This window comes from Heterodontus francisci, unplaced genomic scaffold (genome assembly GCF_036365525.1).
Source record: "Heterodontus francisci isolate sHetFra1 unplaced genomic scaffold, sHetFra1.hap1 HAP1_SCAFFOLD_58, whole genome shotgun sequence".
Lineage (NCBI taxonomy): Eukaryota > Metazoa > Chordata > Chondrichthyes > Heterodontiformes > Heterodontidae > Heterodontus > Heterodontus francisci.
The window spans coordinates 9,957,801-9,975,667 of record NW_027142006.1 but is presented as its reverse complement, the minus strand read 5'-3'; the positions used below and the strand labels follow the sequence as shown (position 1 = coordinate 9,975,667).

Here is a 17,867-nt window from a genome sequence, read left to right as displayed (position 1 = left end):
ACACAGAATCCATGGTGACAGCATAGCTCCAGAAACCTCTGTCCATTTTTGTTCATCTTGCTAATCCCCTGGTGCCCTATGCTCATTGGCCAAGCTGTAGTCAGTACCCAAGCTTGCGTTGAAATCCCCGAGAAGATACAGTCCCTCGGTGCTGGGAATTCTACTGATGGCAGTGTCAAGTGTCTCATAGAATTGATCCTTGACATCTGGGGTGGAGGTGAGTGTCGGGACATGGATGCATAAGAGATTAACTGGGCCCGCGCTAGTTGACAAGTGAAGGGTAAGAAGTCTCTCTGAGCCAACTGTGGGGGGTTCACTCATTGCAAGTAGCGTGTTTTTTACTGTGAAACCCACTCCATGCTCACGAGTTGCCTCTTGGGCTTTCCCCTGCCAGAAGAAGGTGTAGTGTTTCTCTTTGAGGGATCCACTTTGAATGAGTCTAGTTCCTTGCAGCACAGCAATGTCCACATTGAGCCTTGTGAGTTCCTTGTCAATCACAGCTGTCTTGTGTGTGCTATCAACCTGCAGAAGGTTGTCAGTAAGGCCAGGACACATGGTCCTTACATTCCAGCTTGTGATGCAAAGCACTGGTGTCTTCTTTGTTGAGTTTGTCTTGCCTGGTGCATAGATTATCAATCCGCCAGTTGAGAGATATCTCTCTAAGCTGCAAGCACCCATTAAAGCAAGTAGGTCGTGGCAGGACAGCACCTAACTGACTGGGGGCTGCACAGCTGGGAGTAGGTGGTAGTTATCCATTGAGACGCGATGATCTCTCCCACTGTCAAAAGTAACCCCTGGTGCTCATACTCTACACCAATTGAGTGAGAGCTTATAATCGGTAACTGTTTCTTCCCATGTTGTGCTAATGTTTAACCATGAAGCTGGAGTGTCCTCTCCAGGACACAGGCCTGGGCAAATAGTATGGAGACCCTGAGCATCAGGACCCCCTCTCAGCATTGCTAGTATTGTCCGAAGGAAAGGAAAAAAACAATACTGTTTGTCCAGGTTTACTCCCTCAGCCTTCTTCTCTCTCAAGACACCCACAGGAAAGTGAGACTTTTTGCCCATAGATGGGGCTCTGTTTCTTGGCATCAGGATGGAACCACACGCCAGTGGGCCTGCATGACGTGCACAAGGATATCACACACTGTCCCATCCCTGGGACAGCTCAGAGAGATACCCTGATGATAATGCACCCCACAGGAAAATCACAAACAGCCCCCTCCCTAGGACAGCTCAGGGTCAGACACTGCACACACTGCAACAACAGTGACATTACTGGATTAGTCCCTCCATTCTGAAAAACAAGCATTCACCCTACTTTATGCTTTCCGTCTCTCAGCCAATTTTGTATCCACGCTGCCACAGCCTCTTTAATCCCATCTGCTCAAATTTTGTTAACAAGTCTATTTTATGGTACTTTTTCAAACACAATTTTGAAGTGCAGACACACACCATCAACCTCACCACCCTGGTCAACTCTCTGTGAAACTTCATCAAAGAAATTAATTCATTAATTAATTCATACACAATCTTCTGTTAGCCAATCTGTACTGGCTGTCATTTATTAGCCCATGTTCTACCAAGTGCCAGTTAATTTTCTCCTGGATAATTGTCTCTAAAAGTTTCCCCACCACTGACATTTGACTAACTGGTCTGTAGTTCCTGGGTTTATCTCTCTTTTTAAACAGGGCTGTAAAATTAGCAATCCTTGCAGACTTATCTTTCAGTTCTGGAAAGTCTATTGTGGACAATCTCTTTGGGCATGACTTTAACCAATTAAATCAACAGGATACTTGATTAATAAGTCCAGAACTTTTATTGAGAGTAAAATAGTACTTAATAATTGGAAGTAAAATTATCTTGAACAAACTTGGGGAATATAGCTTGACAGCTCTAGCAGGTGTGTGGACTGGTCGAGCTTGGTCTCAGAGTGTCACGGTCCTCTTTGTCCAGTCTAGATCCCTCATCAGGTGGAGAACCTGGTTGATGATCTGAGCCTTTACCCCTGAGATCTTCTAGTGGTCCTGCACACTGAAACCTTACAAGATCCCTACTTTTAACCCCTGGATGGCCATCACACCACCATGTAAAATAATAATTGGTCTGAGCTGTTGCTAGGTACATTTAATTAATGTCTTCCACGAACAGCCAACTGTCCTCAGAATCTCAGACATGAGTACAATGGAGTGGTTACACACTGTCTCCCAATCTGATCTGAAACAAGTTTCCTGTTCATTAAATCGAGACTCTTGAAAATGCTGGAAATACTCAACAGGTCTGACAGCATCTGTGGAGAGAGAAACAGAGTTAACGTTTCAGATCTGTGATCTTTCATCAGAACTGGGCTGAAATTGTTTGAAGGACTGAGATTGTGGAATCAATTTCAGGGTCAAAAACATTGTACTCTGTCAGGATGGGAAGATGGTGATTATTAAGTACAGTGCAAGAATATAGATGCTTTTGCATTATTTGAATCAACATTGACTTAAACCTTGTGCTCACGAAACCTATCTTTTGATCAAAATGACACTGATAACAATGGAAAAAGCAACACATACATTTCACGACCACAGAAATTTATAAAGCCTTTTACAGCCAATGAAGGACTTTCCAAGTGTAGTCACTGTACAGTACAATACAATACCCTACAATAAGGATATTTCACATTCGAGTCACGCAAGTGCCAGGCAATGACCATCTCAAACAAGAGAGAATCTAACCCTCTCCCCTTGACATTCAACAGCATTACGATTGCTGAATCCCCCACTATCAACATCCTGGGGGTTACCATTGACCAGAAACTGAACTGCAGTAGCCATATAAATATCATGGCTACAAGAGCATGTCAGACACTAGGAATCCTGCGGCAGGTAACTCACCTCCTGACTCCCCAAAGCCTGTCCCCTATCTACAAGGCACAAGTCAGGGGTGTGATGCAATACTCTCCATTGCCTGGATAGGTGCAGCTCCAACAACACTTAAGAAGCTCAACGTCATCCAGGACAAAGCAGCCCACTTGATTGGCGCCTCATTCACTATATTCACTATCTCTATCACCAACGCACAGCGTGCACCATCCACAAGATGCACTGCAGCAACGCAGCAAGCCTCCTTACACAGCACCTTCCAAACCCATAACTTCTATCACCTAGAAGGACAAGGGCAGCAGATGCATGGGAACACCACCACCTGCAAGTTCCCCTCTGAGCCACACACCATCCTGGAATTGGAACTATATCACCGTTCCTTCACTGTGGCTGGGTCAAAATCCTGGATCTCCCTTCCGAACAGCACCACATCGACTGCAGCGGTTCAAGAAGGCAGCTCACCACCACCTTCTCCAGGGAATTAGGGATGGGCAATAAATGCAATAAATAAAAATAAAATCAATAAAAAAGACAATAATCCCCAAAAATAGAAAATACATATGAAAATGAAAATATAATAAAGTACAGTCAGCATGGATTTCACAAAGAAAGACTTGATTAACCTTATCTTTGAAGAATCAACAGCAAGGGTAATACAGCAGATGTAGAAGAGTTTAAGTTAATAAAGCCTGATCCTTTTATGTGCTTGAACCAACAAATTGTGGGTTAACAAACAAGCACACTAACTGGCAGAGCTGGGTGTTGTTCTTTCTAGATTACCCTAAAGCAGGGTGTCAATGAGTTAAATCTTCAGGTTGCTGACTCCGGATATTATTGTGATTAAATGTGAAAAGATGCACTGTGTCTCAGCCCCGGTATATTGGCTCTTTCTCTGTACAGTGCTGTCTACACTCAGATACTGACAGTGTCTCTCCCTCCCTCACTTTTCCAGCCCTGACATTGCAGAAAGTGCTGCTCAAAGTTACACATTCTGACTGTTTGCAGTTGATTAGTGAGAGATTATTAACGTATCCTTCTGCAGCGCTGCCTCGGTTAATAACAGCAGATCGAAGTCACATTTCAGATACAGAAACAGACGTATCAATTATTCACTCTTTCCCAGAGTGAGTGAGGCCGAGACAAGCAGCAACATTCCAGCCCCACACTCTGCAATTAAACAGCACCAGCGGAAAGCAGTGAATACAGATTCAATCAGTGGGTTAATGTCCATTACCGGGATGCAAGATTCGACAGCCCAGGACAAACATCCCCATACACCGAGAACAAGCTCAGGAAAACCCGGGGGAGTTAATAACCCAATCACTGAGCATTCCAGCAACATTGAACAAGTTCCTGAACTGAGTGAACCTTTCAAAGTGCAGAAGTGATGACGAGGTCAAAAAGGTCTGAACAGTTGAGGTGACTGAGCGGTTTCAGCTTCTCTGTTCAGGTTGCAGCTTTCACTGGAGGCATGTGTTTAAATCCCCCTTCTGACAACTTGATTTTCAGTTACTTTGCAGAGCTTCCTTGAAGGTTTGAGGTGGAGTAAATACTGAGGAACTGTTTCTAACTGCTGAACGGTCAATAACCGAAGGTTACAGATTTAAAGAGACTCACAAAACCAGAAGGAACTTGAGGAAAAATTGCTTTCTGCAATGTGTGGTTAGGATTTCAGTTATGTGGTTAGTTTGGAGAAGCTGGGGTTGTTCTCCTTCGGGAGGAGATTTGATAGAGGTGTTCACAATCATGAGGGGCTGTGACAGACCCGATAGAGAGAAACTGTTGTTAGAAGGATTGAGACTCAGGTAAAAGCTCTGGCTCAGTTGGTCACACTCACCTCGAAATCACAAGCTTCTGGGTTCAGATTGCACAGCTGACACTCCAGTGCAGCACTGAGGGTGTTGAAGGTGCTGCCTTTCAGGTGTGATGTTAAACCAAGACCTGGTCTGCATGTTTGGGTGAATGTAAAAGATCCCATGCTGCAATTTCAAACAAGTGAAGAGCAATTCTCCCTGGTGTTGTGATCAATATTTGCCTCTCAATCAGATCAGTTGGTCATTATCACATTGCTGTTTGTGGGTATTAGCTGCTGCATTTCTGACATTACAACAGTGATAACACTTCAAAAGTATTTCATTGTCTACAAAGTGCTTTGATATGTCCAGTGGTCTTGAAAGGTGCTATATAAATGCAAGTATTTTCTTTCTTTATCACAACACATTGCTGTGTAAAAAATGGTTCTTCATGTCACCTCTGGTTCTTCTGCCAATCACCTGATATCTGTGTACTCTGCTTACTGACCCTTTTACCACTGGAAACAGTTTCTCCTTATTTAAACTATTGAAACCCTCCATGATTTTGAACAAATGTGTCAAATCTCTTCTGAATTTTCTCTGCTGCAAGGAGAACAACCCCAGCTTCTCCAATCTCTCCACATAACTGAAATCCCTCACCCTGCTACCATTGTGGTAAATCTCTTTTTTATTCTTTCATGGGATGTGGGCACTGCTGACACAATGTGATTCCTGTCAATGGAGCGGCCCGCTGACATCATCGGACTGTGCCAAGCTGTGCATAGGCACAGCTACATCTTGTCAGGATTAAGTGGCACATGCGCAGGATGATGTCATTGTGCAGCGCCAACGTCATCGCATATCCGCGCCTGGTCCATCTTCGCTCATGTGCGCGAAAGCATCATCGGGTATCCAGCCCCTCACTCAGCTGGAGGAAGCGGCTGAATAGGAGACTTTGAGGCTGGAGCTCTCCCCCCTCGACAACTCGCTCCAGGCCTCGACGCTTCCTCCCCTCAGCCGCTCGCTCCACACCTCGATGCGCCCCTGGCCGATCGTTCCCCGCTCGTGTCACCGAGCTCTCTGGCTGCTCGCTCTCAACCCCCCAATCCCCGCTCCAGCTGCTAGCTCCAGGCTGTGCCACTTCCCTCCTCTAGGCCACTCACTACTCGCTCCTACGTCACACTTTGCAGCCCACCTTACTTCTTCGGGCGGCTCGTGGAGACTGGACAAACGTGGGAGCAAGTGGCCGAGAGAAGGGAAGCAGCGCAGCATAGAGCTAGCGGCTGGAGGGGAGGGGGGTGGGGAGTGAGCAAGCGACCAGAGAATGGGGTGACGCGATCGGGGGACAATCGTCCAGGGAAGTGGGGGGAGCAGTGAGGTCTGGAGTGAGCGACTGTGGAGGGTGGAAGCGGCCAGTGCGAAGGAGGGGGAGAAAGCGAGTTGTGCCACCTAGTGGTTGTGTTGTCAGCAAACGCAGCCTTTATTGTCGATGCTTAATTGCCCTTGAGAAGGTGGTGGTGAGCAGCTTATTTGAGCCACTGCAGTCCATGTGTTTTATAAACAACAGTGCTGTTGGGAAGGGAGTTCCAGGATTTTGATCAAGTGACAGTGAAGGAACGGTGATATAGTTCCAAGTCAAGATGGTGTGCAGCTTGGAGGGGAGCTTGCAGACGGTGATGCTCCCATTCATTCAATGTCCATCCAGGTTCTCAAGGTCGGGCGTTTGGAAGGTGTTGTTGAAGGAGGCTTGGTGAGTTGCTGCAGTGCATCTTGTAGATGGTACACACTGCTGCCACTGTTCACTGGTGGTGCAGGAAATGAATATTTAAAGTCGTGGATGAGGTGCTGATCAAACGAGCTGCTTTGTCCTGGACGGTGTTGAGTTTCTTTGGTGTTGTTGGAGCTCCACTCATCCAGGCAAGTGGGGAGTATTGCATCACACTCCTGACTTGTGCCTTGTAGATGGTGGACAGGAGGTGAGTCAGTCACAGCAGAATTTCCAGCCTCTGACCTGCTCTTGTAGCTATGCTATTTATATGGCTGATCCAATTCAGTTTCTGCTCAATGGTAACCCCCAGAATGTTGATAGTGAAGGATTCAGAAATGGTAATGTCATTGAATGTCAAGGGGATATGGTTAGATTCTCTCTTGTTGGAAATGGTCATTGCCTGGCATTTTTGTGGCGTGAATGTTACTTGCCACTTGTTAGCCCAAGCCCAACGTTGTCCAGGTCTTAGTTTAGCTTAGAGATACAGCACTGAAACAGGCCCTTCGGCCCACCGAGTCTGTGCCGACCATCAACCACCCATTTATACTAATCCTACACTAATCCCATATTCCTACCACATCCCCACCTGTCCCTATATTTCCCTACCACCTACCTATACTAGGGGCAATTTATAATGGCCAATTAACCTATCAACCTGCAAGTCTTTGGCATGTGGGAGGAAACCGGAGCGTCCGGAGGAAACCCACGCAGACACAGGGAGAACTTGCAAACTCCACACAGGCAGTACCCAGAATTGAACCCGGGTCGCTGGAGCTGTGAGGCTGCGGTGCTAACCACTGCGCCACTGTGCCACCCCATGTCTTTCTACATGTGGACTTGGACTGCTTCAGTATCTGAGGAGATGTTAATGCGACAGAACATTTTGCAATCATCAGCGAACATCCCCACTTCTGACCTTATTACAAGGGGAAGGTCATTGATGAAGCAGCTGAAGATGGTTGGGGCCTAGGACACTACCCTGAGGAAGTCCTGAGTGATGTTCTGGGACCGAGATGATTGGCCACCAACAAGCATCACCATGTTCCTTTGCGCGATGTATGACTCCAACTAGTGGAGAGTTTTCCCCTGATTAAAATTGACTTCAATTTTGCAAGGGCTCCTTGATGCCCTTGGCAAGAGTAGTCACTGTCACCTCACCTCACCTCCTGAATTCAACTCGTCTGCCCATATTTGGGCAAAGGCCATAATGAGGTCAGGAACTGAGTGGCCCTGGCGGAACCCAAAATGAGCAATGAAGAGCAGGTTATTGCTGTGTAAGTGCTGCTTGATAGCACTGTCAACGACACCTTCCATCACTTTACTGATGATCAAGAGGAGGCTGACGGGGCAGTAATTGACCGGGTTGGATTTGTCCTGCTTTTTGTGTACAGAACATACCTGGGCAATATTCCACATTGCCGGGTAGATGCCAGTGTTGCAGCTGTACTGGAACAGCTTGGCTGGTGGCACGGCTAGTTCTGGAGCATAAGTCTTCAGCACTACAGCCGGGATGTTGTCAGTATCCAGAGCCTTCAGCCATTTCTTGATTTTCTTTTTATTCATTCATGGGATATGGGCGACGCTGGCCAGGCCAGCATTTATTGCCCATCCCTAATTGCCCTTGAGAAGGTGGTGGTGAGCTGCCTTCTTGAACCGCTCCAAATATCATGTGGAGTGAATTGGGTTAGCTGAAGATTGGCATCTGTGATGCTGGGAACCTCAGGAGGAGGCCGAGATGGATCATCAACTTGGCACTTCTGGCTGAAGGTGGTTGCAAATGATTCAACCTTGTATTTTGCACTGATATGCTGGTCCCCCCTATCATTAAGGATGGGAATATTTGTGGAGCCTTGACCTCCTGTTAATTGTTTAATTATCCACCACCATTCAGGTCTGGATGTGGCAGGACTGCACTGCTTTGATCTGATCTGTTGGTTGTGAGATCACTCAGCTCTGTCTATTGCATGCTGCTTCCACTGTTTGACATGCAAGTAATCCTGTGTTGTAGCTTCACTCATTTTTAGGTCTGCTTGGTGCTGCTCCTGACATGCCCTCCTGCACACTTCATTGAACTACATTGATAGGAAACTGCTTCATAGTTGGTGGAACAAATTCCCGCCCTTGGGGTGGAGCCAACAGCTGCATCCGTCCAATAACAGACAGAGTAGAAGTACTGTATCAGGTCTTGTTAGCTCAGTTGGTCGAGCATGAGACTTTTAATCTCAGGGTCTTGGATTTGAGACCCTTGTTGTGTGGTTGTTCTTCCCTTTTTCAGACTTCATCGGCAGAGAGTTCAAGGAGTGTTTGAAATTAAATTCAACAACATCATCAGATTTCAACTCCCCCCCCCCCCACCGCCCCCTCCCAGTGTAGTTGACAGGACCCTCAACCTCTGCCCTCCGCCGTCTCCTCCCTCCCAGAACTGCGACAGGGTTCCCCTTGTCCTCACTTTCCACCCCACCTGCCTCCACATCCAAAGGATCATCCTCCACCATTTCCGCCACCTCCAGCGTGATGCCACCACCAAACGCATCCTCCCCTCCCCTGTCAGCATTCTGCTGGGATTATTCCCTCCACGACACCCTGGTCCACTCCTCCATTACCCCAACACCTCGTCCCCTTCCCAAGGCACCTTCCCATGCAATCGCAGGAGATATAATACCTGCCCTTTTCCCTCCTCTCTGCTCATTATCCAAAGCCCGATACACTCTTTTCAGGTGAAGCAGAGATTTACTTGTACTTCTTTCAATTATGTATACTGTATTCACTGCTCACAATGCGGTCTCCTCTAAACCGGGGAGACCAAACGCAGATTAGGTGGAACACCTCTGCTCAGTGCGAAAGCATGACCCTGAGCTTCTGGTTGCTTGCCATTTCAACACTGCACTCTGTTCTCATGTCAACATTTCTGTCTTTGGCCTGTTCCAGTGTTCCAGTGAACATCAACGCAAGCTCGAGGAGCAGCACCTGACCTTTCGATTCAGCACTCTACAGCCTTGTGGACTGAACATTGAGTTCAATAACTTCAGAGCATGACTGGTGTCAGGCAACCACAAGCATTAACACACTCTTTGCCTTTGTCCCAGGACAGCTTTGTTATTTAATCTCTCCTGCCCTCTGCCCTATCAAACAACTTCCCCTTTGTTCACTCCCACACACCCCTCCCCTTCACTTGTTTAAAACCTAATTCTTTTTTAACCTTTGTCTGTTCTGATGAAAGGTCACAGACCTGAAATGTTTTCTCTGTTTCTGTCTCCACAGATGCTGCCAGACCTACTGAATATTTCGAGCACTTTTTGTTTTTATTTCAGATTTCCAGCATCTGCAGTATTTGGCTTTTATTATGTCAGAAAGTCTCTCCTTGATTCAGGACTCTTACCTCTCTCCAGAATCTCTCTGCCAAAGATTGAACTTTATCTCATTTCACTCACAGCTCAGGGTCAGTGCTGCTCAGTGGGACTTCTGGCTGTCTCCCGCTTCACAATCCATCAGTACTGAGAAAACAATGGGGAATATTACTCACATGTTGTGTTCTGTAACTTTTTACAAACACTTTAATGTATATATTGTCTTCCAAAGCAGTGACAGAATGGTGGCTTTTGTGTGTTGTTGAAATAGCTTTGTTGAGTTCGTGCTGTACTAACAGTTAAACAGTTCTTGGTTCAATACCAAGTATTGGCACTTTCAACCTCTCCTGTGTCTTTTTCTTTGGCTCCAATTGTCAAGCTGCATGATTTACTCTGAAATTAGCACCAGAGAACCAAGGCACCAGCGAGCATGAGGAGCTGAAATTAGCACAGATCAAATCCACTTAATATTTCTGACTGAAGATGGTTGCAAATGCTTCAGCTTCATCTTTTGCACTGACGTGCTCAGCACCACCATCATTGAGGATGTGAATGTTTTTGGAGCCTCCTCATCTTGTTAGTTATTTAATTATCCACCACCATTCACGACTGGATGTGGCAGGACTGTGGAGCTGTGATCTGATCCTGAGGGAGATATCCGTGCGTGGAGTGGCGGGATGTATGGAGAGTGATCCTGACAAGGGTGTCCGAGACTGGAGTGGAAGCTTTCTGTGGAGGGACAGGAAGAGGCCATTCAGCCCCAGTGTTTTATAAAGGTTTAGCATAACTTATTTGCTTTTACTCTATGCCTCTATTAATAAAGCCAAGTGTCCTGTTTGCTCTTAGCAACCTTTTCAAACCTTGATCAAAAAAGATTGGTGTACATTGTCTCATTCTTCCTCCCAAACTGTATCACTTCACACTTCTCTGTGTAAAATTTTATCTGTTGTGTGAAAGCCCATTTTACCAGTGTGTTTAAGTTCCTTTGAAGTGTATTACTGTCACTAGCATAGGACGAAATTCCCGAGCATTCTTTGATGCTATCTCCATGTCAAGAGCAATCTTACACGCCATCTCAAATGTGGGATTTTGTGCGTTTAGTATCTTTTCTCATCCGCCAATATAAGCACAAATCTGTCTCATAATGTACGATCGAAGAATGTGTCAAAGTTGCAATGTAGTGATAAATTCTTCAGTGCCACAATGTACTCACCAACTGTTTCACTACTTTATGCTTTCTCATTCCAAATTTGTAGATTTCCGTAATCTCGCGTGTCTTCGGGTTGAGCCTCACTTCAGCGAAGAAACAGAAAATTATGATTCAAAGATTACACTGTCAATTATTCACTTCTCTGTCTTCTCCTGAACTTCGAGTTCAGATTTGTCTGTGAAGTTGAGTCACACGTTAAGACAGCACAGTTTTTGTCTTTGTGAAGGAAGTGATTTGGGAATGGCTGTTTGAAACTGTCGCTTCTTGCACAGAAATTCAGTGCAAATACTCAATCACCCACAATTTCCTCGAAAGAAATTTGTTCACAATCGCATTCGACATGGAAACTGCTTCAGCATTAATCTCACTGAAGCAGAGTGTGACCATGTTGTATGTTTCAGAGTGTTGGTGCCGTTATGTGTCACTTTTAACCGAGACTGGGAAACAACGCAAGGTTGATCCAAGGTTGAAATATATTATCATTCAGGAGCAAGAAAAATCGAAAGGAACTATATAAGAAAACCCAGTCTCCAGATTTGCTCTTACCTTCCAAGAGTGGAGAGGCGAGGAGCAGAGCGGACCTGTGGGGGGAACACCGAGAGCGGAGCCTGTAAATTGACCCCTCGGATCGAGGCCCAGTCTCTTACCTTCCGGGAGCGGAGAGCAGTCGAACCTCTTCCAATGCGCCGGAATATTGAACAAAAAAGGCAAACAGTGACATCAGAGGAGAGCTGCAAGCCGATTGGTTGGTAAGTAGCAGCTGTTTGAATATCTTAAAAAATAAGGGGAAAGTTGTTTTTTTTTGTTGGAAAAAAAACCTCTGGTGATAAGGTGAGTACTACTAAAGTGTTCTTTTTTTCAGGACTTTAGGTTGTAGTGGGTGGAACAATTACCCTAGTATAATTAGTATTTTTTAATGAAGGTAGTAACTAATTAACCTAAGGGTAAGTCATGACAGGAGAGCTCAGCCCCGTGATATGCTCCTCCTGCGCTTTGAGGGAAATCAGGGACGCTTCCAGTGTCCCTGGTGACCATGTCTGCAGGAAGTGTATCCAGCTGCAGCTAGTGGCTACCCGCATTACGGAACTGGAGCTGCAGGTGGATTTACTGTGGAGCATCCGTGATGCTGAGGACGTTGTGGATAGCATGTTTAGTGAGGTGGTCACAATGCAGGTAATGGCTGCACAGGCAGAAAAGAGATGGGTGACCAACAGACGGAGTAGCAGATGGTGCAGGAGTCCCCTGTGGCCATCCCCCTCTCAAACAGATATACCGCTTTGGATACTGTTGCGGGGGGATGACCTCCCAGGGGAAAGCAGCAACAGCCAAGTTTGTGGCACCACGGAGGAAAAGTGTTGCAAGAGCTATACTGATGGGGATTCTATAGTAATGGGTGCAGATTGGCGTTTCTGTGGCCACAAACGAGACTCCAGGATGGTATGTTGCCACCCTGGTGCTAAGGTCAAGGATGTCTCGGAGCGGCTGCAGGACATTCTGAAAGGGAAAGGTGAGCAGCCAGAGTTCGTGGTCCATATTGGTACTAACGACATAGGCAGGAAGAGAGATGAGGTCCTGCAAAGTGAATATAGGGAGTTAGGCAGAAGGTTAAAAAGCAGGACCTCTAGGGTTGTAATCTCAGGATTATTCCACGTGATAGTGAGGGTAGGAATAGGAGGATAAGGCAAATGAATGCGTTGCTGAAGACTGGCGAAGGCGGGAGGGCTTCAGCTACTTGGATCATTGGGATCTATTCTGGTGCAGAGGTGACCTGGACAAGAAGGATGGGTTGCATCTGAACTGGAGGGGGACCAATATCCTTGCAGAGAGGTTTGCTAGTACTAAACAGGAGGGTTTAAACTAGTCTTGCAGGGGGTGGGATCTAAAGTAGTAATCTCTCAGATGAGATGGTTGAGGCAAATGTAGAGGTTAAAGCAAGCAAGTCCAGTAGGCAGGCAGGGCAGGGGCAGGACAGGGAGCGTGGAAGGTCTGGTAGGCTAAACTGCATTTACTTTAATGCAAGAAGCCTTACAGGTAAGGCAGATGAACTCAGAGCATGGATTGGTACATGGGATTGTGATATTGTAGCTATTACGGAAAAGTGGTTGAGGGATGGGCAGGACTGGCAGCTCAATGTTCCGGGGTACCGAAGCTTTCGGTGTGACAGAGGTGGAGGTAAGAGAGAAGGGAGAGTTGCACTATTGATTAGGGAGGACATCACAGCAGTACTTAGAGAGGATATCTGGGGGGGAATGTCCAGCGAGGACCTGTGGGTAGAAGTTAGAAATAAGAAAAGGGTGATCACTTTGATGGGATTATACGATAGGCCCCCCAATAGTCAGAGGGAAGTGGAGGAGCATATATGTAGGGAAATCACAGATAGGTGTAGGAATTATAGTGTTGTAATAGTAGGTGATTTTAGCTTCCCTAACATTGACTGGGACTGCCTTAGTGCTCAGGGATGAGATGGGGAAGAATTTGTTAAATGTGTCCAGGATAGTTGTCTGAAGCAGTATATGGATGGTCCTACTAGAGAAGGGGCTACACTCGACCTCCCCTTAGGAAATGAGGATGGGCAGGTGGTTGATGTGCCAGTGGGGGAGCACTTTGGGACCAGTGACCATAACTCTATTAGCTTCAAGATAGTTCTGGAAAAGGATAGGACTGGTCCTCAGGTTGAAGTCCTAAATTGGGGGATGGCTAATTTCGATGGCATCAGACAGGAACTCTCAAAAGTTGAATGGGAGAGGCTGTTTGCAGGTAAGTGGGAGGCTTTTAAAAATGAGATAGGAAGAGTTCAGGGCAGGCATGTTCCTGTTAGATGGAAGGGCAAGCTGACAAGTTTAGGGAACCTTGGTTGACGAGGGATACTGAGGTCTGGTCAGGACAAAGAAGGAGGCATATGTCAGGTATAGGCAGCTGGGATCGAGCGAGTATAGGGGATGTAGGACTACACTTAAGAAGGAAATTCGGAGGGCGAAAAGGGGCCATGGGATTTCCCTGGCACATAAGATAAAGGAGAATCATAAAAGATTATATAAGTATATTAAGAGTAAAAGGGTAGCTAGGGAGAGAGGAGGTCCCCTTAAGGATCAGTGTGGCAATCTATGTGTGGAGCCACGGGAAATGGGCGAGGTCTTAAATGAATATTTCTTATCCGTATTTACCGTGGAGAAGGTCATGGAAGCTAGTGAGTTCAAGGGAAGGAACACTGATATCCTGGAGCATATCAACATTACAAAGGATGAGGTGTTGGATGTTTTGAAGTGCATTAAGGTGGATAAATCCCCAGGGCCTGACCAGGTGTATCCTCGGATGCTATGGGAAGAAAGGGAGGAGATTGCTGGGGCCCTGGCAGAGATTTTTGTGTCATCATTAGCTACGGGTGAGGTACCGGAAGACTGGAGGATAGCTAATATTGTGCCTTTATTAAGAAGGGCAGAAGGGATAAGCTAGGAAACTACAGGCCGGTGAGTCTTACATCAGTGGTGGGAAGGTTATTGGAAGGGATTCTGAGAGACAGAATTTATATGCTTCTGGAAAGGCATGGTCTGATTAGCGATAGTCAGCATGGCTTTGTGCGTGGGAAATCATGTCTCACGAATTTGATTGAGTTTTTCAAGGAAGTGACCAAGAGGATTGACGAGGGCAGGGCGATGGATGTTGTCTACATGGACTTTAGCAAGGCCTTTGACAAGGTCCCACTTGGTAGGCTGGTCCAGAAGGTTCGAACAAATGGGATCCAGGATGAGCTCGCAAATTGGATGCAAAATTGGCTTGGTGATAGGAGGCAGAGGGTGGTAGTGGACGGTTGTTTTTCAGATTGGAGGCCGGTGACCAGTGGTGTGCCGCAGGGATCGGTGCTGGACCCCCTGTTGTTTTTCATATATATTAATGACTTGGATGTGAATGTAAGGGGCATGATTAGTAAGTTTGCAGAAGACACCAAAATTGGTGGTATAGTGGACAGTGAAGAAGGTTGTCTAAGGTTACAACAGGATATAGATCAACTGGGAAAGTGGACAAGGGCTTGGCAAATGGAATTTAATGCAGACAAGTGTGAAGTGATGCATTTTGTGAAGTTAAGCCAGGGCAGGACATATACAGTGAATGGCAGGGCTCTGGGGAGTGTTGTTGAGCAGAGAGACCTTGGTGTGCAAGTACATAGTTCCCTGAAAGTGGCAACACAGGTAGACAGGGTGGTGAAGGGGGCGTATGGCATGCTTGCCTTCATCAGCCGAGGCATTGAGTACAAGTGTTAGGACGTCATGTTACAGTTATACATAACGTTGGTTCGGCCATATTTGGAGTACTGTGTGCAGTTCTGGTTGCCGCATTACAGGAAAAATGTGATTAAGCTAGAAAGGGTGCAGAAAAGATTCACAAGGATGTTGCCTGGTTTGGAGGGCATGAGTTATCAAGAGAGATTGGACAGGCTGGGTCTGTTTTCCCTGGAGCGAAGGAGGCTGAGAGGAGACATGATAGAGGTATATAAAATTATGAGAGGCATAGATAGCATAGATAGCCAGAGTCTGTTTCCCATGGGAGGGGTGACTAAAATTAGAGGGCATAGATTTAAGGTGAGAGGGAGGAGGTTTAAAGGGGATCAAAGGGGTAAATTTTTCACATAAAGAATCGTGGGTATCTGGAATGAGCTGCCTGAGGAGGTGGTGGAGGCAGGAACAGTAGTGACAATTAAGAGGCATCTGGACAGGTACTTGAATGAGCAAGGCAGAGAGGGATATGGAATTAATGCAGGCAGGTGGGATTAGTATAGATAGGAATTATGGTCGACATGGATGCGGTGGGCCGAAGGACCTGTTTCTATGCTGTACGATTCTGTGACTATTTGAGAATCTGAAGATCCGCTTGGGGAAAGCGAATCAGGGCAGAATGAAGGGTGAACTGTCCGACTGACCAGAAGAGATGAAGACACAGCTCAGTCAGCACGTTCCCCTGGTTTATGATGCTGGAATATTTCTCACACAGAAATTATTCAACCCAATGACAAACATTCTTACAGCTGATAATTTATGCTACTGATTTAAGGACTGTCTCTCATGTGGTCACTGAGTGACGGTGAAAAGATATTAAACTTTGTTCTATTCAGTCCAGCTGCGATGAACTTTGAATGTTTCCGCCTTTTATAAACATTATTTGAAGGGTCTCGGTAACAGTATTCAGTGTTGATGAGGGTGGGGTCTGGGTGAGCAGCTGCTGAGTGTGACAGGGTAAGGACTGGATGCAGGAAGTTCTCTGACAGTCTCTCTCTCTCTCTCTCTGATGGGTTTGAGTTGATTTACAACTGGCAGCTGTTGGTGTTTCGATAAATGAAGGAAGTTCTCTAACCATTTTTTGGACAGACAGTGTAGCATAAGAATGTAAAGGGTTAATGCTGAAGACAGTGGGATCAACCTCTCCCACTGTCAGAGTGATGATGTAACAGTCACATGAGATGAGGTTTGGGAGAAGAGAGAGCAGCACCAAGGATGCTAGCTTAGGAGGCTTGATGAGTGTGTATATAGTATTGTGTAAATTAGAAAAGAGTTCTTAGTTCTTTCAGCAGGAAATGTGTCCCGAAAATATCGAGAAACTCACAATTTTATTATTCAGGAGTCGGAACACAGATATTAATTCCAAGTGACAGTTCTGGGTTTATTTCACAAAAAAGTAGTGAATAATATTGCTCACTGATTGAAATCCCCCAGTGAGGAGACAGTTAAACAGGTGATCTGTTGGAGCACCCTTCAATCCAAGGTTTCGGTAGCATTTAATCTCCCTTTTTGGTGAAATTCTCTGTTATTTGCAACTTTTTTATCCAGCTTTGATGGGCAAGTGAAAAAACTGAAAAAAGTAAACAGTTCCATCCTTTCTTTTCTTCCTTCTTCCCTTCTTTCCATCAGTTTCTCTTGTCTGTCCCAGATCAATATAATGATGAGAATCCCAATTTAATCTGCTGTTTCTGGTGTTTTATTCATTCCAATTAAAATTCAACATTCCAGTCAAATCTATTTGTTTTTCCACAGTGTCTCTCCATGTGTTTTATTCTGTTGTATTCTCTCACAGTCTGTTTGATGATCAATGTTACATCTCACTCTCTGTTCTGGTGAAGATCAGAAGCAGTAATATCTGTTTACGCCACCTGACAAGTCGGCTGAGGCTGTGTCTCTCTGATCATGTGGAGTTAAAGCAATTCTTCCAGTCAGTTCAGTTGTCATTTCATGAGAAATTAGAAGTCATCATGACTTCGTCATTGACCTAATGGTTCAGGTGTCTGAGTGATGTTGATCATGGTGTGATCAAATGTTTGTATGTTCCAGTCTTTCCGTGGTGAGTTTTCACACTGAGTAGAAACGTGTTGGACATGGTCTGGAATGTTTCACACCGCTCCATTCCCAACAGGCCATGACCTGATGTGATGGAAATTTCATTTACTAACAGAAGCTACATTTCCATCATTGCACATCTGTCTGCACAGTCAGGATCTGAGCTGAAGGTGACCATCACAGCAAAACAGTTGACAAGGTGGCGGAGAGGTTAACATGATGGATTGTTAATCTATTGTGCTTTGCGCGTGTGGGTTCAAATCCCATCCTTGTTAGTTTATGAACTGTCGAGTGCATTGTTGTTTCCAGGGGGGGAAATTTTGTGTTAAGTCGGCCTGGAAACCTCTTCTTGTCAATATCTTGGCGGCGCCATGGTTAGCACCGCAGCCTCACAGCTCCAGCGACCTGGGTTCAATTCCAGGTACTGCCTGTGTGGAGTTTGCAAGTTCTTCCTGTGTCTGCGTGGGTTTTCTCCGGGTGCTCTGGTTTCCTCCCACATGCCAAAGACTTGCAGGTTGATAGGTTAATTGGCCATTATAAATTGCCCCTAGTATAG

The 17,867-nt window shown here is 45.8% G+C and overlaps 1 non-coding gene across 1 annotated transcript; it reads left to right on the top strand.

The window, feature by feature from the left end:
* The first annotated feature begins 17,504 nt into the window (after positions 1 to 17,504).
* Positions 17,505 to 17,586, top strand: trnan-guu (transfer RNA asparagine (anticodon GUU)). The gene has a single exon. It is a non-coding gene; the product is annotated as a tRNA-Asn (tRNA).
* Positions 17,587 to 17,867: the final 281 nt, after the last annotated feature.